This window comes from Phalangium opilio, unplaced genomic scaffold, assembly GCF_054372755.1.
Source record: "Phalangium opilio isolate 3A_F unplaced genomic scaffold, DU_Popi_V2 ptg000094l_1, whole genome shotgun sequence".
Lineage (NCBI taxonomy): Eukaryota > Metazoa > Arthropoda > Arachnida > Opiliones > Phalangiidae > Phalangium > Phalangium opilio.
Genome location: NW_028324199.1, coordinates 3,524,447 through 3,541,445, shown reverse-complemented (window position 1 = coordinate 3,541,445; position 16,999 = coordinate 3,524,447). Strand labels below are relative to the sequence as shown.

At 46.1% G+C, this 16,999-nt stretch overlaps 68 non-coding genes across 68 annotated transcripts; all 68 read right to left on the bottom strand.

The window, feature by feature from the left end:
• Nucleotides 1-27: 27 nt before the first annotated feature.
• On the bottom strand, nt 28-99 carry TRNAP-AGG (transfer RNA proline (anticodon AGG)). The gene has a single exon. It is a non-coding gene; the product is annotated as a tRNA-Pro (tRNA).
• Nucleotides 100-345: 246 nt separating this feature from the next.
• Nucleotides 346-419, bottom strand: TRNAP-CGG (transfer RNA proline (anticodon CGG)). The gene has a single exon. It is a non-coding gene; the product is annotated as a tRNA-Pro (tRNA).
• An 86-nt stretch (nt 420-505) lies between these two features.
• Nucleotides 506-579, bottom strand: TRNAP-AGG (transfer RNA proline (anticodon AGG)). The gene has a single exon. It is a non-coding gene; the product is annotated as a tRNA-Pro (tRNA).
• An 89-nt stretch (nt 580-668) lies between these two features.
• On the bottom strand, nt 669-740 carry TRNAP-UGG (transfer RNA proline (anticodon UGG)). Its single transcript has one exon. It is a non-coding gene; the product is annotated as a tRNA-Pro (tRNA).
• Nucleotides 741-828: 88 nt separating this feature from the next.
• On the bottom strand, nt 829-900 carry TRNAP-UGG (transfer RNA proline (anticodon UGG)). Its single transcript has one exon. It is a non-coding gene; the product is annotated as a tRNA-Pro (tRNA).
• An 88-nt stretch (nt 901-988) lies between these two features.
• Nucleotides 989-1,060, bottom strand: TRNAP-CGG (transfer RNA proline (anticodon CGG)). Its single transcript has one exon. It is a non-coding gene; the product is annotated as a tRNA-Pro (tRNA).
• Nucleotides 1,061-1,149: 89 nt separating this feature from the next.
• TRNAP-CGG (transfer RNA proline (anticodon CGG)) lies at nt 1,150-1,221 on the bottom strand. Its single transcript has one exon. It is a non-coding gene; the product is annotated as a tRNA-Pro (tRNA).
• Nucleotides 1,222-1,307: 86 nt separating this feature from the next.
• On the bottom strand, nt 1,308-1,381 carry TRNAP-AGG (transfer RNA proline (anticodon AGG)). Its single transcript has one exon. It is a non-coding gene; the product is annotated as a tRNA-Pro (tRNA).
• A 568-nt stretch (nt 1,382-1,949) lies between these two features.
• On the bottom strand, nt 1,950-2,023 carry TRNAP-AGG (transfer RNA proline (anticodon AGG)). The gene has a single exon. It is a non-coding gene; the product is annotated as a tRNA-Pro (tRNA).
• Nucleotides 2,024-2,112: 89 nt separating this feature from the next.
• On the bottom strand, nt 2,113-2,184 carry TRNAP-UGG (transfer RNA proline (anticodon UGG)). The gene has a single exon. It is a non-coding gene; the product is annotated as a tRNA-Pro (tRNA).
• An 88-nt stretch (nt 2,185-2,272) lies between these two features.
• On the bottom strand, nt 2,273-2,344 carry TRNAP-UGG (transfer RNA proline (anticodon UGG)). Its single transcript has one exon. It is a non-coding gene; the product is annotated as a tRNA-Pro (tRNA).
• An 88-nt stretch (nt 2,345-2,432) lies between these two features.
• Nucleotides 2,433-2,504, bottom strand: TRNAP-CGG (transfer RNA proline (anticodon CGG)). Its single transcript has one exon. It is a non-coding gene; the product is annotated as a tRNA-Pro (tRNA).
• An 89-nt stretch (nt 2,505-2,593) lies between these two features.
• Nucleotides 2,594-2,665, bottom strand: TRNAP-CGG (transfer RNA proline (anticodon CGG)). Its single transcript has one exon. It is a non-coding gene; the product is annotated as a tRNA-Pro (tRNA).
• An 86-nt stretch (nt 2,666-2,751) lies between these two features.
• TRNAP-AGG (transfer RNA proline (anticodon AGG)) lies at nt 2,752-2,825 on the bottom strand. The gene has a single exon. It is a non-coding gene; the product is annotated as a tRNA-Pro (tRNA).
• Nucleotides 2,826-3,395: 570 nt separating this feature from the next.
• TRNAP-AGG (transfer RNA proline (anticodon AGG)) lies at nt 3,396-3,467 on the bottom strand. The gene has a single exon. It is a non-coding gene; the product is annotated as a tRNA-Pro (tRNA).
• A 246-nt stretch (nt 3,468-3,713) lies between these two features.
• On the bottom strand, nt 3,714-3,787 carry TRNAP-CGG (transfer RNA proline (anticodon CGG)). The gene has a single exon. It is a non-coding gene; the product is annotated as a tRNA-Pro (tRNA).
• An 88-nt stretch (nt 3,788-3,875) lies between these two features.
• Nucleotides 3,876-3,947, bottom strand: TRNAP-CGG (transfer RNA proline (anticodon CGG)). Its single transcript has one exon. It is a non-coding gene; the product is annotated as a tRNA-Pro (tRNA).
• Nucleotides 3,948-4,194: 247 nt separating this feature from the next.
• On the bottom strand, nt 4,195-4,268 carry TRNAP-AGG (transfer RNA proline (anticodon AGG)). Its single transcript has one exon. It is a non-coding gene; the product is annotated as a tRNA-Pro (tRNA).
• Nucleotides 4,269-4,357: 89 nt separating this feature from the next.
• Nucleotides 4,358-4,429, bottom strand: TRNAP-UGG (transfer RNA proline (anticodon UGG)). Its single transcript has one exon. It is a non-coding gene; the product is annotated as a tRNA-Pro (tRNA).
• Nucleotides 4,430-4,517: 88 nt separating this feature from the next.
• Nucleotides 4,518-4,589, bottom strand: TRNAP-UGG (transfer RNA proline (anticodon UGG)). The gene has a single exon. It is a non-coding gene; the product is annotated as a tRNA-Pro (tRNA).
• An 88-nt stretch (nt 4,590-4,677) lies between these two features.
• TRNAP-CGG (transfer RNA proline (anticodon CGG)) lies at nt 4,678-4,749 on the bottom strand. Its single transcript has one exon. It is a non-coding gene; the product is annotated as a tRNA-Pro (tRNA).
• Nucleotides 4,750-4,838: 89 nt separating this feature from the next.
• TRNAP-CGG (transfer RNA proline (anticodon CGG)) lies at nt 4,839-4,910 on the bottom strand. The gene has a single exon. It is a non-coding gene; the product is annotated as a tRNA-Pro (tRNA).
• A 247-nt stretch (nt 4,911-5,157) lies between these two features.
• TRNAP-AGG (transfer RNA proline (anticodon AGG)) lies at nt 5,158-5,231 on the bottom strand. The gene has a single exon. It is a non-coding gene; the product is annotated as a tRNA-Pro (tRNA).
• An 89-nt stretch (nt 5,232-5,320) lies between these two features.
• Nucleotides 5,321-5,392, bottom strand: TRNAP-CGG (transfer RNA proline (anticodon CGG)). The gene has a single exon. It is a non-coding gene; the product is annotated as a tRNA-Pro (tRNA).
• Nucleotides 5,393-5,801: 409 nt separating this feature from the next.
• TRNAP-AGG (transfer RNA proline (anticodon AGG)) lies at nt 5,802-5,873 on the bottom strand. Its single transcript has one exon. It is a non-coding gene; the product is annotated as a tRNA-Pro (tRNA).
• Nucleotides 5,874-6,119: 246 nt separating this feature from the next.
• Nucleotides 6,120-6,193, bottom strand: TRNAP-CGG (transfer RNA proline (anticodon CGG)). Its single transcript has one exon. It is a non-coding gene; the product is annotated as a tRNA-Pro (tRNA).
• An 86-nt stretch (nt 6,194-6,279) lies between these two features.
• TRNAP-AGG (transfer RNA proline (anticodon AGG)) lies at nt 6,280-6,353 on the bottom strand. Its single transcript has one exon. It is a non-coding gene; the product is annotated as a tRNA-Pro (tRNA).
• An 89-nt stretch (nt 6,354-6,442) lies between these two features.
• Nucleotides 6,443-6,514, bottom strand: TRNAP-UGG (transfer RNA proline (anticodon UGG)). Its single transcript has one exon. It is a non-coding gene; the product is annotated as a tRNA-Pro (tRNA).
• An 88-nt stretch (nt 6,515-6,602) lies between these two features.
• On the bottom strand, nt 6,603-6,674 carry TRNAP-UGG (transfer RNA proline (anticodon UGG)). Its single transcript has one exon. It is a non-coding gene; the product is annotated as a tRNA-Pro (tRNA).
• Nucleotides 6,675-6,762: 88 nt separating this feature from the next.
• On the bottom strand, nt 6,763-6,834 carry TRNAP-CGG (transfer RNA proline (anticodon CGG)). Its single transcript has one exon. It is a non-coding gene; the product is annotated as a tRNA-Pro (tRNA).
• An 89-nt stretch (nt 6,835-6,923) lies between these two features.
• Nucleotides 6,924-6,995, bottom strand: TRNAP-CGG (transfer RNA proline (anticodon CGG)). The gene has a single exon. It is a non-coding gene; the product is annotated as a tRNA-Pro (tRNA).
• Nucleotides 6,996-7,081: 86 nt separating this feature from the next.
• TRNAP-AGG (transfer RNA proline (anticodon AGG)) lies at nt 7,082-7,155 on the bottom strand. Its single transcript has one exon. It is a non-coding gene; the product is annotated as a tRNA-Pro (tRNA).
• A 568-nt stretch (nt 7,156-7,723) lies between these two features.
• Nucleotides 7,724-7,797, bottom strand: TRNAP-AGG (transfer RNA proline (anticodon AGG)). The gene has a single exon. It is a non-coding gene; the product is annotated as a tRNA-Pro (tRNA).
• An 89-nt stretch (nt 7,798-7,886) lies between these two features.
• Nucleotides 7,887-7,958, bottom strand: TRNAP-UGG (transfer RNA proline (anticodon UGG)). Its single transcript has one exon. It is a non-coding gene; the product is annotated as a tRNA-Pro (tRNA).
• An 88-nt stretch (nt 7,959-8,046) lies between these two features.
• On the bottom strand, nt 8,047-8,118 carry TRNAP-UGG (transfer RNA proline (anticodon UGG)). Its single transcript has one exon. It is a non-coding gene; the product is annotated as a tRNA-Pro (tRNA).
• An 88-nt stretch (nt 8,119-8,206) lies between these two features.
• On the bottom strand, nt 8,207-8,278 carry TRNAP-CGG (transfer RNA proline (anticodon CGG)). The gene has a single exon. It is a non-coding gene; the product is annotated as a tRNA-Pro (tRNA).
• Nucleotides 8,279-8,367: 89 nt separating this feature from the next.
• TRNAP-CGG (transfer RNA proline (anticodon CGG)) lies at nt 8,368-8,439 on the bottom strand. Its single transcript has one exon. It is a non-coding gene; the product is annotated as a tRNA-Pro (tRNA).
• An 86-nt stretch (nt 8,440-8,525) lies between these two features.
• Nucleotides 8,526-8,599, bottom strand: TRNAP-AGG (transfer RNA proline (anticodon AGG)). The gene has a single exon. It is a non-coding gene; the product is annotated as a tRNA-Pro (tRNA).
• A 570-nt stretch (nt 8,600-9,169) lies between these two features.
• On the bottom strand, nt 9,170-9,241 carry TRNAP-AGG (transfer RNA proline (anticodon AGG)). Its single transcript has one exon. It is a non-coding gene; the product is annotated as a tRNA-Pro (tRNA).
• An 88-nt stretch (nt 9,242-9,329) lies between these two features.
• On the bottom strand, nt 9,330-9,401 carry TRNAP-AGG (transfer RNA proline (anticodon AGG)). Its single transcript has one exon. It is a non-coding gene; the product is annotated as a tRNA-Pro (tRNA).
• A 406-nt stretch (nt 9,402-9,807) lies between these two features.
• On the bottom strand, nt 9,808-9,881 carry TRNAP-AGG (transfer RNA proline (anticodon AGG)). The gene has a single exon. It is a non-coding gene; the product is annotated as a tRNA-Pro (tRNA).
• Nucleotides 9,882-9,970: 89 nt separating this feature from the next.
• On the bottom strand, nt 9,971-10,042 carry TRNAP-UGG (transfer RNA proline (anticodon UGG)). Its single transcript has one exon. It is a non-coding gene; the product is annotated as a tRNA-Pro (tRNA).
• A 730-nt stretch (nt 10,043-10,772) lies between these two features.
• On the bottom strand, nt 10,773-10,844 carry TRNAP-CGG (transfer RNA proline (anticodon CGG)). Its single transcript has one exon. It is a non-coding gene; the product is annotated as a tRNA-Pro (tRNA).
• Nucleotides 10,845-11,091: 247 nt separating this feature from the next.
• Nucleotides 11,092-11,165, bottom strand: TRNAP-AGG (transfer RNA proline (anticodon AGG)). Its single transcript has one exon. It is a non-coding gene; the product is annotated as a tRNA-Pro (tRNA).
• An 89-nt stretch (nt 11,166-11,254) lies between these two features.
• TRNAP-CGG (transfer RNA proline (anticodon CGG)) lies at nt 11,255-11,326 on the bottom strand. Its single transcript has one exon. It is a non-coding gene; the product is annotated as a tRNA-Pro (tRNA).
• Nucleotides 11,327-11,735: 409 nt separating this feature from the next.
• Nucleotides 11,736-11,807, bottom strand: TRNAP-AGG (transfer RNA proline (anticodon AGG)). Its single transcript has one exon. It is a non-coding gene; the product is annotated as a tRNA-Pro (tRNA).
• Nucleotides 11,808-11,895: 88 nt separating this feature from the next.
• Nucleotides 11,896-11,967, bottom strand: TRNAP-AGG (transfer RNA proline (anticodon AGG)). Its single transcript has one exon. It is a non-coding gene; the product is annotated as a tRNA-Pro (tRNA).
• Nucleotides 11,968-12,213: 246 nt separating this feature from the next.
• TRNAP-CGG (transfer RNA proline (anticodon CGG)) lies at nt 12,214-12,287 on the bottom strand. The gene has a single exon. It is a non-coding gene; the product is annotated as a tRNA-Pro (tRNA).
• An 86-nt stretch (nt 12,288-12,373) lies between these two features.
• On the bottom strand, nt 12,374-12,447 carry TRNAP-AGG (transfer RNA proline (anticodon AGG)). The gene has a single exon. It is a non-coding gene; the product is annotated as a tRNA-Pro (tRNA).
• An 89-nt stretch (nt 12,448-12,536) lies between these two features.
• TRNAP-UGG (transfer RNA proline (anticodon UGG)) lies at nt 12,537-12,608 on the bottom strand. The gene has a single exon. It is a non-coding gene; the product is annotated as a tRNA-Pro (tRNA).
• An 86-nt stretch (nt 12,609-12,694) lies between these two features.
• On the bottom strand, nt 12,695-12,768 carry TRNAP-CGG (transfer RNA proline (anticodon CGG)). Its single transcript has one exon. It is a non-coding gene; the product is annotated as a tRNA-Pro (tRNA).
• Nucleotides 12,769-13,177: 409 nt separating this feature from the next.
• On the bottom strand, nt 13,178-13,249 carry TRNAP-CGG (transfer RNA proline (anticodon CGG)). Its single transcript has one exon. It is a non-coding gene; the product is annotated as a tRNA-Pro (tRNA).
• Nucleotides 13,250-13,498: 249 nt separating this feature from the next.
• Nucleotides 13,499-13,570, bottom strand: TRNAP-CGG (transfer RNA proline (anticodon CGG)). The gene has a single exon. It is a non-coding gene; the product is annotated as a tRNA-Pro (tRNA).
• A 247-nt stretch (nt 13,571-13,817) lies between these two features.
• Nucleotides 13,818-13,891, bottom strand: TRNAP-AGG (transfer RNA proline (anticodon AGG)). Its single transcript has one exon. It is a non-coding gene; the product is annotated as a tRNA-Pro (tRNA).
• An 89-nt stretch (nt 13,892-13,980) lies between these two features.
• Nucleotides 13,981-14,052, bottom strand: TRNAP-UGG (transfer RNA proline (anticodon UGG)). The gene has a single exon. It is a non-coding gene; the product is annotated as a tRNA-Pro (tRNA).
• An 88-nt stretch (nt 14,053-14,140) lies between these two features.
• TRNAP-UGG (transfer RNA proline (anticodon UGG)) lies at nt 14,141-14,212 on the bottom strand. The gene has a single exon. It is a non-coding gene; the product is annotated as a tRNA-Pro (tRNA).
• Nucleotides 14,213-14,300: 88 nt separating this feature from the next.
• Nucleotides 14,301-14,372, bottom strand: TRNAP-CGG (transfer RNA proline (anticodon CGG)). The gene has a single exon. It is a non-coding gene; the product is annotated as a tRNA-Pro (tRNA).
• Nucleotides 14,373-14,461: 89 nt separating this feature from the next.
• TRNAP-UGG (transfer RNA proline (anticodon UGG)) lies at nt 14,462-14,533 on the bottom strand. The gene has a single exon. It is a non-coding gene; the product is annotated as a tRNA-Pro (tRNA).
• A 248-nt stretch (nt 14,534-14,781) lies between these two features.
• TRNAP-UGG (transfer RNA proline (anticodon UGG)) lies at nt 14,782-14,853 on the bottom strand. The gene has a single exon. It is a non-coding gene; the product is annotated as a tRNA-Pro (tRNA).
• An 86-nt stretch (nt 14,854-14,939) lies between these two features.
• Nucleotides 14,940-15,013, bottom strand: TRNAP-CGG (transfer RNA proline (anticodon CGG)). Its single transcript has one exon. It is a non-coding gene; the product is annotated as a tRNA-Pro (tRNA).
• An 86-nt stretch (nt 15,014-15,099) lies between these two features.
• TRNAP-AGG (transfer RNA proline (anticodon AGG)) lies at nt 15,100-15,173 on the bottom strand. The gene has a single exon. It is a non-coding gene; the product is annotated as a tRNA-Pro (tRNA).
• An 89-nt stretch (nt 15,174-15,262) lies between these two features.
• On the bottom strand, nt 15,263-15,334 carry TRNAP-UGG (transfer RNA proline (anticodon UGG)). Its single transcript has one exon. It is a non-coding gene; the product is annotated as a tRNA-Pro (tRNA).
• An 86-nt stretch (nt 15,335-15,420) lies between these two features.
• Nucleotides 15,421-15,494, bottom strand: TRNAP-CGG (transfer RNA proline (anticodon CGG)). Its single transcript has one exon. It is a non-coding gene; the product is annotated as a tRNA-Pro (tRNA).
• Nucleotides 15,495-15,903: 409 nt separating this feature from the next.
• On the bottom strand, nt 15,904-15,975 carry TRNAP-CGG (transfer RNA proline (anticodon CGG)). The gene has a single exon. It is a non-coding gene; the product is annotated as a tRNA-Pro (tRNA).
• An 89-nt stretch (nt 15,976-16,064) lies between these two features.
• On the bottom strand, nt 16,065-16,136 carry TRNAP-UGG (transfer RNA proline (anticodon UGG)). The gene has a single exon. It is a non-coding gene; the product is annotated as a tRNA-Pro (tRNA).
• An 88-nt stretch (nt 16,137-16,224) lies between these two features.
• TRNAP-CGG (transfer RNA proline (anticodon CGG)) lies at nt 16,225-16,296 on the bottom strand. Its single transcript has one exon. It is a non-coding gene; the product is annotated as a tRNA-Pro (tRNA).
• A 247-nt stretch (nt 16,297-16,543) lies between these two features.
• TRNAP-AGG (transfer RNA proline (anticodon AGG)) lies at nt 16,544-16,617 on the bottom strand. Its single transcript has one exon. It is a non-coding gene; the product is annotated as a tRNA-Pro (tRNA).
• A 250-nt stretch (nt 16,618-16,867) lies between these two features.
• On the bottom strand, nt 16,868-16,939 carry TRNAP-UGG (transfer RNA proline (anticodon UGG)). Its single transcript has one exon. It is a non-coding gene; the product is annotated as a tRNA-Pro (tRNA).
• Nucleotides 16,940-16,999: the final 60 nt, after the last annotated feature.

Genomic DNA, 16,999 nt, shown 5'->3' with positions numbered 1-16,999 from the left:
GTCACCAAATTACTTCTGCAAAAACTCGGGTCCGTCCGGGATTTGAACCCGGGACCACTCGCACCCTAAGCGAGTACCATACCCCTAGCCCAACGGACCATGTATGAAATATAACATGCTCAACTCATAGGCCTACCCTGTAGTTAGTTGCATTTAAATAGTCACTAAATTACCTCTGCAAAAACTCGGGTCCGTCCGGGAATTGAACCCGGGACCACGCACACCCAAAGCGAGTATCATACCCCTAGACCAACGGACCATGTATGAAATAAAACATGCTCAACTCATAGGCCTACCCTGTAGTTAGTTGCATTTAAATAGTCACTAAATTACCTCTGCAAAAACTCGGGTCCGTCCGGGATTTGAACCCGGGACCACTCACACCCGAAGCGAGTATCATACCCCTAGACCAACGGACGAAGTATGACACTGAAACATGCTCAGCTCGTATTCCTACAATTTAACTAGTTACATTTAAATAGTCACCAAATTACTTCTGCAAAACTCGGGTCCGTCCGGGATTTGAACCCGGGACCACTCGCACCCTAAGCGAGTATCATACCCCTAGACCAACGGACGAAGTATGACACTGAAACATGCTCATCTCGTAGTCCTACAATTTAACTCGTAGCATTTGAATAGTCACCATATTACTTCTGCAAAAACTCGGGTCCGTCCGGGATTTGAACCCGGGACCACTCGCACCCAAAGCGAGTATCATACCCCTAGACCAACGGACCATGTATGAAATAGAACATGCTCAACTCATAGGCCTACCCTGTAGTTAGTTGCATTTAAATAGTCACTAAATTACCTCTGCAAAAACTCGGGTCCGTCCGGGATTTGAACCCGGGACCTCTCACACCCAAAGCGAGTATCATACCCCTAGACCAACGGACCATGTATGAAATAAAACATGCTCAACTCATAGGCCTACCCTGTAGTTAGTTGCATTTAAATAGTCACTAAATTACCTCTGCAAAAACTCGGGTCCGTCCGGGAATTGAACCCGGGACCACTCACACCCGAAGCGAGTATCATACCCCTAGACCAACGGACCATGTATAACACTGAAACATGCTCAACTCGTAGGCCTACAATATAAATAGCTGCATTTAAATAGTCACTAAATTACCTCTGCAAAAACTCGGGTCCGTCCGGGATTTGAACCCGGGACCACTCACACCCGAAACGAGTATCATACCCCTAGACCAACGGACCATGTATGACACTGAAACATGCTCAGCTCGTATTCCTACAATTTAACTAGTTACATTTAAATAGTCACCAAATTACTTCTACAAAACTCGGGTCCGTCCGGGATTTGAACCCGGGACCACTCGCACCCTAAGCGAGTATCATACCCCTAGACCAACGGACGAAGTATGACACTGAAACATGCTCATCTCGTAGTCCTACAATTTAACTCGTAGCATTTGAATAGTCACCATATTACTTCTGCAAAAACTCGGGTCCGTCCGGGATTTGAACCCGGGACCACTCACACCCGAAGCGAATACCATACCCCTAGACCAACGTACCATGTATGACACTGAAACATGCTACACTTGTAGGCCTACAATATAACTCGTTGCATTTAAATAGTCACCAAATTACTTCTGCAAAACTCGGGTCCGTCCGGGATTTGAACCCGGGACTACTCACACCCGAAGCGAGTATCATACCCCTAAACCAACGGACGAAATATGACCCTAAAACATGCTCAACTCGTAGTCCTACTATTTAACTAGTTACATTTAAATAGTCACCAAATTACTTCTGCAAAACTCGGGTCCGTCCGGAATTTGAACCCGGGACCACTCACACTCGAAGCGAGTATCATACTCCTAGACCAACGGACCATGTATGACACTGAAACATGCTCAAATCGTAGTCCTACAATTTAACTCGTTGCATTTGAATAGTCACCAAATTACTTCTGCAAAAACTCGGGTCCGTCCGGGATTTGAACCCGGGACCACTCGCACCCTAAGCGAGTATCATACCCCTAGACCAACGGACGAAGTATGACACTGAAACATGCTCATCTCGTAGTCCTACAATTTAACTCGTAGCATTTGAATAGTCACCATATTACTTCTGCAAAAACTCGGGTCCGTCCGGGATTTGAACCCGGGACCACTCGCACCCAAAGCGAGTATCATACCCCTAGACCAACGGACCATGTATGAAATAGAACATGCTCAACTCATAGGCCTACCCTGTAGTTAGTTGCATTTAAATAGTCACTAAATTACCTCTGCAAAAACTCGGGTCCGTCCGGGATTTGAACCCGGGACCTCTCACACCCAAAGCGAGTATCATACCCCTAGACCAACGGACCATGTATGAAATAAAACATGCTCAACTCATAGGCCTACCCTGTAGTTAGTTGCATTTAAATAGTCACTAAATTACCTCTGCAAAAACTCGGGTCCGTCCGGGAATTGAACCCGGGACCACTCACACCCGAAGCGAGTATCATACCCCTAGACCAACGGACCATGTATAACACTGAAACATGCTCAACTCGTAGGCCTACAATATAAATAGCTGCATTTAAATAGTCACTAAATTACCTCTGCAAAAACTCGGGTCCGTCCGGGATTTGAACCCGGGACCACTCACACCCGAAACGAGTATCATACCCCTAGACCAACGGACCATGTATGACACTGAAACATGCTCAGCTCGTATTCCTACAATTTAACTAGTTACATTTAAATAGTCACCAAATTACTTCTACAAAACTCGGGTCCGTCCGGGATTTGAACCCGGGACCACTCGCACCCTAAGCGAGTATCATACCCCTAGACCAACGGACGAAGTATGACACTGAAACATGCTCATCTCGTAGTCCTACAATTTAACTCGTAGCATTTGAATAGTCACCATATTACTTCTGCAAAAACTCGGGTCCGTCCGGGATTTGAACCCGGGACCACTCACACCCGAAGCGAATACCATACCCCTAGACCAACGTACCATGTATGACACTGAAACATGCTACACTTGTAGGCCTACAATATAACTCGTTGCATTTAAATAGTCACCAAATTACTTCTGCAAAACTCGGGTCCGTCCGGGATTTGAACCCGGGACTACTCACACCCGAAGCGAGTATCATACCCCTAAACCAACGGACGAAATATGACCCTAAAACATGCTCAACTCGTAGTCCTACTATTTAACTAGTTACATTTAAATAGTCACCAAATTACTTCTGCAAAACTCGGGTCCGTCCGGAATTTGAACCCGGGACCACTCACACTCGAAGCGAGTATCATACTCCTAGACCAACGGACCATGTATGACACTGAAACATGCTCAACTCGTAGTCCTACAATTTAACTCGTTGCATTTGAATAGTCACCAAATTACTTCTGCAAAAACTCGGGTCCGTCCGGGATTTGAACCCGGGACCACTCGCACCCTAAGCGAGTATCATACCCCTAGCCCAACGGACCATGTATGAAATATAACATGCTCAACTCATAGGCCTACCCTGTAGTTAGTTGCATTTAAATAGTCACTAAATTACCTCTGCAAAAACTCGGGTCCGTCCGGGAATTGAACCCGGGACCACGCACACCCAAAGCGAGTATCATACCCCTAGACCAACGGACCATGTATGAAATAAAACATGCTCAACTCATAGGCCTACCCTGTAGTTAGTTGCATTTAAATAGTCACTAAATTACCTCTGCAAAAACTCGGGTCCGTCCGGGATTTGAACCCGGGACCACTCACACCCGAAGCGAGTATCATACCCCTAGACCAACGGACGAAGTATGACACTGAAACATGCTCAGCTCGTATTCCTACAATTTAACTAGTTACATTTAAATAGTCACCAAATTACTTCTGCAAAACTCGGGTCCGTCCGGGATTTGAACCCGGGACCACTCACACCCGAAACGAGTATCATACCCCTAGACCAACGGACCATGTATGACACTGAAACATGCTCAACTCGTAGGCCTACAATATAACTAGTTGCATTTAAATAGTCACTAAATTACCTCTGCAAAAACTCGGGTCCGTCCGGGATTTCAACCCGGGACCACTCACACCCGAAGCGAGTATCATACCCCTAGACCAACCGACGAAGTATGACACTGAAACATGCTCAGCTCGTATTCCTACAATTTAACTAGTTACATTTAAATAGTCACCAAATTACTTCTGCAAAACTCGGGTCCGTCCGGGATTTGAACCCGGGACCACTCGCACCCTAAGCGAGTATCATACCCCTAGACCAACGGACGAAGTATGACACTGAAACATGCTCATCTCGTAGTCCTACAATTTAACTCGTAGCATTTGAATAGTCACCATATTACTTCTGCAAAAACTCGGGTCCGTCCGGGATTTGAACCCGGGACCACTCGCACCCAAAGCGAGTATCATACCCCTAGACCAACGGACCATGTATGAAATAGAACATGCTCAACTCATAGGCCTACCCTGTAGTTAGTTGCATTTAAATAGTCACTAAATTACCTCTGCAGAAACTCGGGTCCGTCCGGGATTTGAACCCGGGACCACTCACACCCAAAGCGAGTATCATACCCCTAGACCAACGGACCATGTATGAAATAAAACATGCTCAACTCATAGGCCTACCCTGTAGTTAGTTGCATTTAAATAGTCACTAAATTACCTCTGCAAAAACTCGGGTCCGTCCGGGAATTGAACCCGGGACCACTCACACCCGAAGCGAGTATCATACCCCTAGACCAACGGACCATGTATAACACTGAAACATGCTCAACTCGTAGGCCTACAATATAAATAGCTGCATTTAAATAGTCACTAAATTACCTCTGCAAAAACTCGGGTCCGTCCGGGATTTGAACCCGGGACCACTCACACCCGAAACGAGTATCATACCCCTAGACCAACGGACCATGTATGACACTGAAACATGCTCAACTCGTAGGCCTACAATATAACTAGTTGCATTTAAATAGTCACTAAATTACCTCTGCAAAAACTCGGGTCCGTCCGGGATTTCAACCCGGGACCACTCACACCCGAAGCGAGTATCATACCCCTAGACCAACGGACGAAGTATGACACTGAAACATGCTCAGCTCGTATTCCTACAATTTAACTAGTTACATTTAAATAGTCACCAAATTACTTCTGCAAAACTCGGGTCCGTCCGGGATTTGAACCCGGGACCACTCGCACCCTAAGCGAGTATCATACCCCTAGACCAACGGACGAAGTATGACACTGAAACATGCTCATCTCGTAGTCCTACAATTTAACTCGTAGCATTTGAATAGTCACCATATTACTTCTGCAAAAACTCGGGTCCGTCCGGGATTTGAACCCGGGACCACTCACACCCGAAGCGAATACCATACCCCTAGACCAACGGACCATGTATGACACTGAAACATGCTACACTTGTAGGCCTACAATATAACTCGTTGCATTTAAATAGTCACCAAATTACTTCTGCAAAACTCGGGTCCGTCCGGGATTTGAACCCGGGACTACTCACACCCGAAGCGAGTATCATACCCCTAAACCAACGGACGAAATATGACCCTAAAACATGCTCAACTCGTAGTCCTACTATTTAACTAGTTACATTTAAATAGTCACCAAATTACTTCTGCAAAACTCGGGTCCGTCCGGAATTTGAACCCGGGACCATTCACACTCGAAGCGAGTATCATACTCCTAGACCAACGGACCATGTATGACACTGAAACATGCTCAACTCGTAGTCCTACAATTTAACTCGTTGCATTTGAATAGTCACCAAATTACTTCTGCAAAAACTCGGGTCCGTCCGGGATTTGAACCCGGGACCACTCGCACCCTAAGCGAGTACCATACCCCTAGCCCAACGGACCATGTATGAAATATAACATGCTCAACTCATAGGCCTACCCTGTAGTTAGTTGCATTTAAATAGTCACTAAATTACCTCTGCAAAAACTCGGATCCGTCCGGGAATTGAACCCGGGACCACGCACACCCAAAGCGAGTATCATACCCCTAGACCAACGGACCATGTATGAAATAAAACATGCTCAACTCATAGGCCTACCCTGTAGTTAGTTGCATTTAAATAGTCACTAAATTACCTCTGCAAAAACTCGGGTCCGTCCGGGATTTGAACCCGGGACCACTCACACCCGAAGCGAGTATCATACCCCTAGACCAACGGACGAAGTATGACACTGAAACATGCTCAGCTCGTATTCCTACAATTTAACTAGTTACATTTAAATAGTCACCAAATTACTTCTGCAAAACTCGGGTCCGTCCGGGATTTGAACCCGGGACCACTCGCACCCTAAGCGAGTATCATACCCCTAGACCAACGGACGAAGTATGACACTGAAACATGCTCATCTCGTAGTCCTACAATTTAACTCGTAGCATTTGAATAGTCACCATATTACTTCTGCAAAAACTCGGGTCCGTCCGGGATTTGAACCCGGGACCACTCGCACCCAAAGCGAGTATCATACCCCTAGACCAACGGACCATGTATGAAATAGAACATGCTCAACTCATAGGCCTACCCTGTAGTTAGTTGCATTTAAATAGTCACTAAATTACCTCTGCAAAAACTCGGGTCCGTCCGGGATTTGAACCCGGGACCTCTCACACCCAAAGCGAGTATCATACCCCTAGACCAACGGACCATGTATGAAATAAAACATGCTCAACTCATAGGCCTACCCTGTAGTTAGTTGCATTTAAATAGTCACTAAATTACCTCTGCAAAAACTCGGGTCCGTCCGGGAATTGAACCCGGGACCACTCACACCCGAAGCGAGTATCATACCCCTAGACCAACGGACCATGTATAACACTGAAACATGCTCAACTCGTAGGCCTACAATATAAATAGCTGCATTTAAATAGTCACTAAATTACCTCTGCAAAAACTCGGGTCCGTCCGGGATTTGAACCCGGGACCACTCACACCCGAAACGAGTATCATACCCCTAGACCAACGGACCATGTATGACACTGAAACATGCTCAGCTCGTATTCCTACAATTTAACTAGTTACATTTAAATAGTCACCAAATTACTTCTACAAAACTCGGGTCCGTCCGGGATTTGAACCCGGGACCACTCGCACCCTAAGCGAGTATCATACCCCTAGACCAACGGACGAAGTATGACACTGAAACATGCTCATCTCGTAGTCCTACAATTTAACTCGTAGCATTTGAATAGTCACCATATTACTTCTGCAAAAACTCGGGTCCGTCCGGGATTTGAACCCGGGACCACTCACACCCGAAGCGAATACCATACCCCTAGACCAACGTACCATGTATGACACTGAAACATGCTACACTTGTAGGCCTACAATATAACTCGTTGCATTTAAATAGTCACCAAATTACTTCTGCAAAACTCGGGTCCGTCCGGGATTTGAACCCGGGACTACTCACACCCGAAGCGAGTATCATACCCCTAAACCAACGGACGAAATATGACCCTAAAACATGCTCAACTCGTAGTCCTACTATTTAACTAGTTACATTTAAATAGTCACCAAATTACTTCTGCAAAACTCGGGTCCGTCCGGAATTTGAACCCGGGACCACTCACACTCGAAGCGAGTATCATACTCCTAGACCAACGGACCATGTATGACACTGAAACATGCTCAAATCGTAGTCCTACAATTTAACTCGTTGCATTTGAATAGTCACCAAATTACTTCTGCAAAAACTCGGGTCCGTCCGGGATTTGAACCCGGGACCACTCGCACCCTAAGCGAGTATCATACCCCTAGACCAACGGACGAAGTATGTCACTGAAACATGCTCATCTCGTAGTCCTACAATTTAACTCGTAGCATTTGAATAGTCACCATATTACTTCTGCAAAAACTCGGGTCCGTCCGGGATTTGAACCCGGGACCACTCGCACCCAAAGCGAGTATCATACCCCTAGACCAACGGACCATGTATGAAATAGAACATGCTCAACTCATAGGCCTACCCTGTAGTTAGTTGCATTTAAATAGTCACTAAATTACCTCTGCAAAAACTCGGGTCCGTCCGGGATTTGAACCCGGGACCTCTCACACCCAAAGCGAGTATCATACCCCTAGACCAACGGACCATGTATGAAATAAAACATGCTCAACTCATAGGCCTACCCTGTAGTTAGTTGCATTTAAATAGTCACTAAATTACCTCTGCAAAAACTCGGGTCCGTCCGGGAATTGAACCCGGGACCACTCACACCCGAAGCGAGTATCATACCCCTAGACCAACGGACCATGTATAACACTGAAACATGCTCAACTCGTAGGCCTACAATATAAATAGCTGCATTTAAATAGTCACTAAATTACCTCTGCAAAAACTCGGGTCCGTCCGGGATTTGAACCCGGGACCACTCACACCCGAAACGAGTATCATACCCCTAGACCAACGGACCATGTATGACACTGAAACATGCTCAGCTCGTATTCCTACAATTTAACTAGTTACATTTAAATAGTCACCAAATTACTTCTACAAAACTCGGGTCCGTCCGGGATTTGAACCCGGGACCACTCGCACCCTAAGCGAGTATCATACCCCTAGACCAACGGACGAAGTATGACACTGAAACATGCTCATCTCGTAGTCCTACAATTTAACTCGTAGCATTTGAATAGTCACCATATTACTTCTGCAAAAACTCGGGTCCGTCCGGGATTTGAACCCGGGACCACTCACACCCGAAGCGAATACCATACCCCTAGACCAACGTACCATGTATGACACTGAAACATGCTACACTTGTAGGCCTACAATATAACTCGTTGCATTTAAATAGTCACCAAATTACTTCTGCAAAACTCGGGTCCGTCCGGGATTTGAACCCGGGACTACTCACACCCGAAGCGAGTATCATACCCCTAAACCAACGGACGAAATATGACCCTAAAACATGCTCAACTCGTAGTCCTACTATTTAACTAGTTACATTTAAATAGTCACCAAATTACTTCTGCAAAACTCGGGTCCGTCCGGAATTTGAACCCGGGACCACTCACACTCGAAGCGAGTATCATACTCCTAGACCAACGGACCATGTATGACACTGAAACATGCTCAAATCGTAGTCCTACAATTTAACTCGTTGCATTTGAATAGTCACCAAATTACTTCTGCAAAAACTCGGGTCCGTCCGGGATTTGAACCCGGGACCACTCGCACCCTAAGCGAGTACCATACCCCTAGCCCAACGGACCATGTATGAAATATAACATGCTCAACTCATAGGCCTACCCTGTAGTTAGTTGCATTTAAATAGTCACTAAATTACCTCTGCAAAAACTCGGGTCCGTCCGGGATTTGAACCCGGGACCACTCGCACCCTAAGCGAGTACCATACCCCTAGCCCAACGGACCATGTATGAAATATAACATGCTCAACTCATAGGCCTACCCTGTAGTTAGTTGCATTTAAATACTCACTAAATTACCTCTGCAAAAACTCGGGTCCGTCCGGGAATTGAACCCGGGACCACGCACACCCAAAGCGAGTATCATACCCCTAGACCAACGGACCATGTATGAAATAAAACATGCTCAACTCATAGGCCTACCCTGTAGTTAGTTGCATTTAAATAGTCACTAAATTACCTCTGCAAAAACTCGGGTCCGTCCCGGATTTGAACCCGGGACCACTCACACCCGAAGCGAGTATCATACCCCTAGACCAACGGACGAAGTATGACACTGAAACATGCTCAGCTCGTATTCCTACAATTTAACTAGTTACATTTAAATAGTCACCAAATTACTTCTGCAAAACTCGGGTCCGTCCGGGATTTGAACCCGGGACCACTCGCACCCTAAGCGAGTATCATACCCCTAGACCAACGGACGAAGTACGACACTGAAACATGCTCAACTCATAGGCCTACCCTGTAGTTAGTTGCATTTAAATAGTCACTAAATTACCTCTGCAAAAACTCGGGTCCGTCCGGGATTTGAACCCGGGACCACTCACACCCAAAGCGAGTATCATACCCCTAGACCAACGGACCATGTATGAAATAAAACATGCTCAACTCATAGGCCTACCCTGTAGTTAGTTGCATTTAAATAGTCACTAAATTACCTCTGCAAAAACTCGGGTCCGTCCGGGATTTGAACCCGGGACCACCCACACCCGAAGCGAGTATCATACCCCTAGACCAACGGACGAAGTATGACACTGAAACATGCTCATCTCGTAGTCCTACAATTTAACTCGTAGCATTTGAATAGTCACCAAATTACTTCTGCAAAAACTCGGGTCCGTCCGGGATTTGAACCCGGGACCACTCGCACCCAAAGCGAGTATCATACCCCTAAACCAACGGACGAAATATGACACGGAAACATGCTCAACTCGTAGTCCTACTATTTAACTAGTTATATTTAAATAGTCACCAAATTACTTCTGCAAAACTCGGGTCCGTCCGGGATTTGAACCCGGGACCACTCACACCCGAAGCGAGTAACATACCCCAAAACCAACGGATCATGTATGACAGCGAGACATTCTCAACTCGTAGTCCTACAATTTAACTAGTTGCATTTAAATAGTCACCAAATTACTTCTGCAAACCTCGGGTCCGTCCATGATTTGAACCCGGGACCACTCACACCCGAAGCGAGTATCATACCCCTAGACCAACGGACCATGTATAACACTGAAAGATGCTCAACTCGTAGGCCTACAATATAAATAGCTGCATTTAAATAGTCACTAAATTACCTCTGCAAAAACTCGGGTCCGTCCGGGATTTGAACCCGGGACCACTCACACCCGAAACGAGTATCATACCCCTAGACCAACGGACCATGTATGACACTGAAACATGCTCAACTCGTAGGCCTACAATATAACTAGTTGCATTTAAATAGTCACTAAATTACCTCTGCAAAAACTCGGGTCCGTCCGGGATTTCAACCCGGGACCACTCACACCCGAAGCGAGTATCATACCCCTAGACCAACGGACGAAGTATGACACTGAAACATGCTCAGCTCGTATTCCTACAATTTAACTAGTTACATTTAAATAGTCACCAAATTACTTCTACAAAACTCGGGTCCGTCCGGGATTTGAACCCGGGACCACTCGCACCCTAAGCGAGTATCATACCCCTAGACCAACGGACGAAGTATGACACTGAAACATGCTCATCTCGTAGTCCTACAATTTAACTCGTAGCATTTGAATAGTCACCATATTACTTCTGCAAAAACTCGGGTCCGTCCGGGATTTGAACCCGGGACCACTCACACCCGAAGCGAATACCATACCCCTAGACCAACGGACCATGTATGACACTGAAACATGCTACACTTGTAGGCCTACAATATAACTCGTTGCATTTAAATAGTCACCAAATTACTTCTGCAAAACTCGGGTCCGTCCGGGATTTGAACCCGGGACTACTCACACCCGAAGCGAGTATCATACCCCTAAACCAACGGACGAAATATGACCCTAAAACATGCTCAACTCGTAGTCCTACTATTTAACTAGTTACATTTAAATAGTCACCAAATTACTTCTGCAAAACTCGGGTCCGTCCGGAATTTGAACCCGGGACCACTCACACTCGAAGCGAGTATCATACTCCTAGACCAACGGACCATGTATGACACTGAAACATGCTCAACTCGTAGTCCTACAATTTAACTCGTTGCATTTGAATAGTCACCAAATTACTTCTGCAAAAACTCGGGTCCGTCCGGGATTTGAACCCGGGACCACTCGCACCCTAAGCGAGTACCATACCCCTAGCCCAACGGACCATGTATGAAATATAACATGCTCAACTCATAGGCCTACCCTGTAGTTAGTTGCATTTAAATAGTCACTAAATTACCTCTGCAAAAACTCGGGTCCGTCCGGGATTTGAACCCGGGACCACTCGCACCCTAAGCGAGTACCATACCCCTAGCCCAACGGACCATGTATGAAATATAACATGCTCAACTCATAGGCCTACCCTGTAGTTAGTTGCATTTAAATACTCACTAAATTACCTCTGCAAAAACTCGGGTCCGTCCGGGAATTGAACCCGGGACCACGCACACCCAAAGCGAGTATCATACCCCTAGACCAACGGACCATGTATGAAATAAAACATGCTCAACTCATAGGCCTACCCTGTAGTTAGTTGCATTTAAATAGTCACTAAATTACCTCTGCAAAAACTCGGGTCCGTCCGGGATTTGAACCCGGGACCACTCACACCCGAAGCGAGTATCATACCCCTAGACCAACGGACGAAGTATGACACTGAAACATGCTCAGCTCGTATTCCTACAATTTAACTAGTTACATTTAAATAGTCACCAAATTACTTCTGCAAAACTCGGGTCCGTCCGGGATTTGAACCCGGGACCACTCGCACCCTAAGCGAGTATCATACCCCTAGACCAACGGACGAAGTACGACACTGAAACATGCTCAACTCATAGGCCTACCCTGTAGTTAGTTGCATTTAAATAGTCACTAAATTACCTCTGCAAAAACTCGGGTCCGTCCGGGATTTGAACCCGGGACCACTCACACCCAAAGCGAGTATCATACCCCTAGACCAACGGACCATGTATGAAATAAAACATGCTCAACTCATAGGCCTACCCTGTAGTTAGTTGCATTTAAATAGTCACTAAATTACCTCTGCAAAAACTCGGGTCCGTCCGGGATTTGAACCCGGGACCACTCACACCCGAAGCGAGTATCATACCCCTAGACCAACGGACGAAGTATGACACTGAAACATGCTCATCTCGTAGTCCTACAATTTAACTCGTAGCATTTGAATAGTCACCAAATTACTTCTGCAAAAACTCGGGTCCGTCCGGGATTTGAACCCGGGACCACTCGCACCCAAAGCGAGAATCATACCCCTAAACCAACGGACGAAATATGACACGGAAACATGCTCAACTCGTAGTGCTACTATTTAACTAGTTATATTTAAATAGTCACCAAATTACTTCTGCAAAACTCGGGTCCGTCCGGGATTTGAACCCGGGACCACTCACACCCGAAGCGAGTAACATACCCCAAAACCAACGGATCATGTATGACAGCGAGACATTCTCAACTCGTAGTCCTACAATTTAACTAGTTGCATTTAAATAGTCACCAAATTACTTCTGCAAACCTCGGGTCCGTCCAGGATTTGAACCCGGGACCACTCACACCCGAAGCGAGTATCATACCCCTAGACCAACGGACCATGTATGACACTGAAACATGCTCAACTCGTAGTCCTACAATTTTACTCGTTGCATTTGAATAGTCACCAAATTACTTCTGCAAAAACTCGGGTCCGTCCGGGATTTGAACCCGGGACCACTCGCACCCAAAGTTAGTATCATACCCCTAGACCAACGGACCATGTAAGAAGTAAAACATGCTCAACTCATAGGCCTACCCTGTAGTTAGTTGCATTTAAATAGTCACTAAATTACCTCTGCAAAAACTCGGGTCCGTCCGGGATTTGAACCCGGGACCACTCACACCCGATGCGAGTATCATACCCCTAGACCAACGGACCATGTATGACACTGAAACATGCTCAACTCGTAGGCCTACAATATAACTAGTTGCATTTAAATAGTCACTAAATTACCTCTGCAAAAACTCGGGTCCGTCCGGGATTTCAACCCGGGACCACTCACACCCGAAGCGAGTATCATACCCCTAGACCAACGGACGAAGTATGACACTGAAACATGCTCAGCTCGTATTCCTACAATTTAACTAGTTACATTTAAATAGTCACCAAATTACTTCTGCAAAACTCGGGTCCGTCCGGGATTTGAACCCGGGACCACTCGCACCCTAAGCGAGTATCATACCCCTAGACCAACGGACGAAGTATGACACTGAAACATGCTCATCTCGTAGTCCTACAATTTAACTCGTAGCATTTGAATAGTCACCATATTACTTCTGCAAAAACTCGGGTCCGTCCGGGATTTGAACCCGGGACCACTCGCACCCAAAGCGAGTATCATACCCCTAGACCAACGGACCATGTATGAAATAGAACATGCTCAACTCATAGGCCTACCCTGTAGTTAGTTGCATTTAAATAGTCACTAAATTACCTCTGCAAAAACTCGGGTCCGTCCGGGATTTGAACCCGGGACCACTCACACCCAAAGCGAGTATCATACCCCTAGACCAACGGACCATGTATGAAATAAGACATGCTCAACTCATAGGCCTACCCTGTAGTTAGTTGCATTTAAATAGTCACTAAATTACCTCTGCAAAAACTCGGGTCCGTCCGGGATTTGAACCCGGGACCACTCACACCCGAAGCGAGTATCATACCCCTAGGCCAACGGACCATGTATGACACTGAAACATGCTCAACTCGTAGGCCTACAATATAACTAGTTGCATTTAAATAGTCACTAAATTACCTCTGCAAAAACTCGGGTCCGTCCGGGAATTGAACCCGGGACCACTCACACCCAAAGCGAGTATCATACCCCTAGACCAACGGACCATGTATGAAATAAAACATGCTCAACTCATAGGCCTACCCTGTAGTTAGTTGCATTTAAATAGTCACTAAATTACCTCTATAAAAACTCGGGTCCGTCCTGGAATTGAACCCGGGACCACTCGCACCCAAAGCGAGTATCATACCCCTAGACCAACGGACCATGTATGAAATAGAACATGCTCAACTCATAGGCCTACCCTGTAGTTAGTTGCATTTAAATAGTCACTAAATTACCTCTGCAAAAACTCGGGTCCGTCCGGGATTTGAACCCGGGACCACTCACACCCAAAGCGAGTATCATACCCCTAGACCAACGGACCATGTATGAAATAAAACATGCTCAACTCATAGGCCTACCCTGTAGTTAGTTGCATTTAAATAGTCACTAAATTACCTCTGCAAAAACTCGGGTCCGTCCGGGATTTGAACCCGGGACCACTCACACCCGAAGCGAGTATCATACCCCTAGACCAACGGACGAAGTATGACACTGAAACATGCTCAGCTCGTATTCCTACAATTTAACTAGTTACATTTAAATAGTCACCAAATTACTTCTGCAAAACTCGGGTCCGTCCGGGATTTGAACCCGGGACCACTCGCACCCTAAGCGAGTATCATACCCCTAGACCAACGGACGAAGTACGACACTGAAACATGCTCAACTCATAGGCCTACCCTGTAGTTAGTTGCATTTAAATAGTCACTAAATTACCTCTGCAAAAACTCGGGTCCGTCCGGGATTTGAACCCGGGACCACTCACACCCAAAGCGAGTATCATACCCCTAGACCAACGGACCATGTATGAAATAAAACATGCTCAACTCATAGGCCTGCCCTGTAGTTAGTTGCATTTAAATAGTCACTAAATTACCTCTGCAAAAACTCGGGTCCGTCCGGGATTTGAACCCGGGACCACTCACACCCGAAGCGAGTATCATACCCCTAGACCAACGGACGAAGTATGAAACTGAAACATGCTCATCTCGTAGTCCTACAATTTAACTCGTAGCATTTGAATAGTCACCAAATTACTTCTGCAAAAACTCGGGTCCGTCCGGGATTTGAACCCGGGACCACTCGCACCCAAAGCGAGTATCATACCCCTAAACCAACGGACGAAATATGACACGGAAACATGCTCAACTCGTAGTCCTACTATTTAACTAGTTATATTTAAATAGTCACCAAATTACTTCTGCAAAACTCGGGTCCGTCCGGGATTTGAACCCGGGACCACTCACACCCGAAGCGAGTAACATACCCCAAAACCAACGGATCATGTATGACAGCGAGACATTCTCAACTCGTAGTCCTACAATTTAACTAGTTGCATTTAAATAGTCACCAAATTACTTCTGCAAACCTCGGGTCCGTCCAGGATTTGAACCCGGGACCACTCACACCCGAAGCGAGTATCATACCCCTAGACCAACGGACCATGTATGACACTGAAACATGCTCAACTCGTAGTCCTACAATTTTACTCGTTGCATTTGAATAGTCACCAAATTACTTCTGCAAAAACTCGGGTCCGTCCGGGATTTGAACCCGGGACCACTCGCACCCAAAGCGAGTATCATACCCCTAGACCAACGGACCATGTAAGAAGTAAAACATGCTCAACTCATAGGCCTACCCTGTAGTTAGTTGCATTTAAATAGTCACTAAATTACCTCTGCAAAAACTCGGGTCCGTCCGGGATTTGAACCCGGGACCACTCACACCCGATGCGAGTATCATACCCCTAGACCAACGGACCATGTATGACACTGAAACAAGCTCAACTCGTAGGCCTACAATATAACTAGTTGCATTTAAATAGTCACTAAATTACCTCTGCAAAAACTCGGGTCCGTCCGGGATTTCAACCCGGGACCACTCACACCCGAAGCGAGTATCATACCCCTAGACCAACGGACGAAGTATGACACTGAAACATGCTCAGCTCGTATTCCTACAATTTAACTAGTTACATTTAAATAGTCACCAAATTACTTCTGCAAAACTCGGGTCCGTCCGGGATTTGAACCCGGGACCACTCGCACCCTAAGCGAGTATCATACCCCTAGACCAACGGACGAAGTATGACACTGAAACATGCTCATCTCGTAGTCCTACAATTTAACTCGTAGCATTTGAATAGTCACCATATTACTTCTGCAAAAACTCGGGTCCGTCCGGGATTTGAACCCGGGACCACTCGCACCCAAAGCGAGTATCATACCCCTAGACCAACGGACGAAGTATGACACTGAAACATGCTCATCTCGTAGTCCTACAATTTAACTCGTAGCATTTGAATAGTCACCAAATTACTTCTGCAAAAACGCGAGTCCGTCCGGGATTTGAACCCGGGACCACTCGCACCCAAAGCGAGTATCATACCCCTAGACCAACGGACCATGTATGAAATAGAACATGCTCAACTCATAGGCCTACCCTGTAACTAGTTGCATTTAAAT